Raw genomic sequence first — 1801 nt, 5'->3', positions numbered from 1 at the left:
GCTTGAGCCCAGGAGTTGGAGGTTGCTGTGAGCTGTGATGCCACAGGACTCTACCCAGGGGTATAGCTTGAGGCTCTGTCTCAAAAAAATAAAAGGTGAAAGAAATGAAATTGAATAAAATAGGGTTGTTTTCAAATCTTAGAGAACTAAGGCTGGGTGCAGTGGCTCATACCTGTAAACCAAGCACTCTGCCTGGGAGGCCAAGGTAGGTGGTTTGCTTGAGTTCATGAGTTCAAGACCAGCCTGGGCAAGAGCAAGACTCCGTCTCTACTTTTAAAAAAAAAAATGAGAAAGAAACTGTATCATTCAAAAACACATCCTAAATATACCTTATCATTTTAGGCAATTTACTTAATCTCTAAGCCTTGGTGGCTTTATCTATGGAATGGGGATTAAAAGAATTACTTAATTGGATTTTCCACATTTTTCTTTTTTCTTTCTTTTTTTTTTTTTTTTGAGACAGACTCTATGTTGCCCTCGGTAGAGCGCTGTGGCATCAGAGCTCACCTCAAACTCTTGGGCTTAAGCAATTCTCTTGCCTCAGCCTCCCAAGTAGCTGGGACTACAGATTTAAATGAAACAATGTATACAAAATACTGGGCACAAGGTTGGCATACAAATAGAAAATACATAGTAGCTATTAAATAAAGTAAAGCTTGCCAAGCTTCTTAGATGCACAGTGAAAGTATTTTAATGAATATGAGTTTTAAAGGGATAAAAACCGGCACGCAGCAGTGGCTCATGTCTGTAATCCCAGCACTCTGGGAGGCCGAGGCTAGTGGATTGCCTGAGCTCACAGGTTCCAGACCAGCCTAAGCAAGAGCGAGCCCCTGCCTCTAAAAATAGCCAGGTGTTGTGGCAGGCACCTATAGTCCCAGCTACTTGGGAGGCTGAGGCAAGAGAATTGTTTGAGCCCAAGAGTCTGAGGTTGCTGTGAGATATGATGCCACTGCACTCTACTGAGGATGACAATGTGAGACATTGTCTCAAAAAAATAAAAATAAATGCTATTCTTTTTTTTGAGACAGCGTCCCACTAAGTCACCCTCAGTAGAGTTCCATGGTGTCACAGCTCACAACAACCTCAAACTCTTAGGCTTAAGTGATTCTCCTGCCTCAGCCTCCCAAGTAGCTGGGACTACAGGCACCCAACACAACACCCGGCTATTTTTTATTGCAGTTATTGCTGTGCAGCTGGCCCAGGCTGGATTCAAACATGCCAGCCTTGGTGTATGTAGCTGGCACTATAACCATGTGCTATATGAGTGCCGAGCCAAATACCACTATTCTATAGCAAGGTGACTACATAAAATTGGTCAAAGGAAAGAGATGAAATTACGAACTACTTAAATATGAAGTGAGCAACCAGATTTAAGAAACCATTTTTGCAAAAATAATTATGATTTCTATAAGGATCTGGATTTGTCACCAAAGTTGCTTATCCCCAATTGCAAATGCACTGTTTAGTTTGCAAATTATGTCCCATTCTAAATTTACCAGTAACTTTTGAAACAGGTTTAACAAATTTATCTTTCTACTATTTTGGCAAACTACTCCCTAAACATCAGTTATCTCCAAACATGGTCCAAGAATCATCTGCATTAGAAAGAATCACAATGTTGAAAATGTGAACTGGTGCAGTGGAGCTCAGACATCTACCCACATTTGTTCTGGGGACCACTGCCCAAATGTGTTTAGTTAAAACATTCTATATTGGGCTCAGCGCCCATAGCTCAGTAGGTAGGGCACCAGCCACATATACTGAGGCTGGAGGGTTCAAGCCCAGCCAGGGCCTGCTAAAC

General features: G+C 41.9%; 1 protein-coding gene across 4 annotated transcripts in view; it reads right to left on the bottom strand.

Annotated features, from left to right (window-relative positions):
* PWWP2A (PWWP domain containing 2A) overlaps positions 1-1801 on the bottom strand; it is a 50011-nt gene that overhangs the window by 40322 nt on the left and 7888 nt on the right. Inside the window, exon 1 of one of the 4 annotated variants that reach the window (XM_023516640.1) lies at positions 173-198. The exons of the other annotated variants lie outside the window; for them this stretch is intronic. The gene's annotated coding sequence lies outside the window, so the exon portion shown is untranslated. Of the gene's footprint in view, positions 1-172; positions 199-1801 lie in introns of those variants that run through there. 4 annotated transcript variants of the gene reach the window in all.

Source organism: Otolemur garnettii, unplaced genomic scaffold, assembly GCF_000181295.1.
Source record: "Otolemur garnettii isolate 467f Iridium unplaced genomic scaffold, OtoGar3 scaffold00003, whole genome shotgun sequence".
Lineage (NCBI taxonomy): Eukaryota > Metazoa > Chordata > Mammalia > Primates > Galagidae > Otolemur > Otolemur garnettii.
This window is presented reverse-complemented; position numbering and strand designations above follow the sequence as displayed.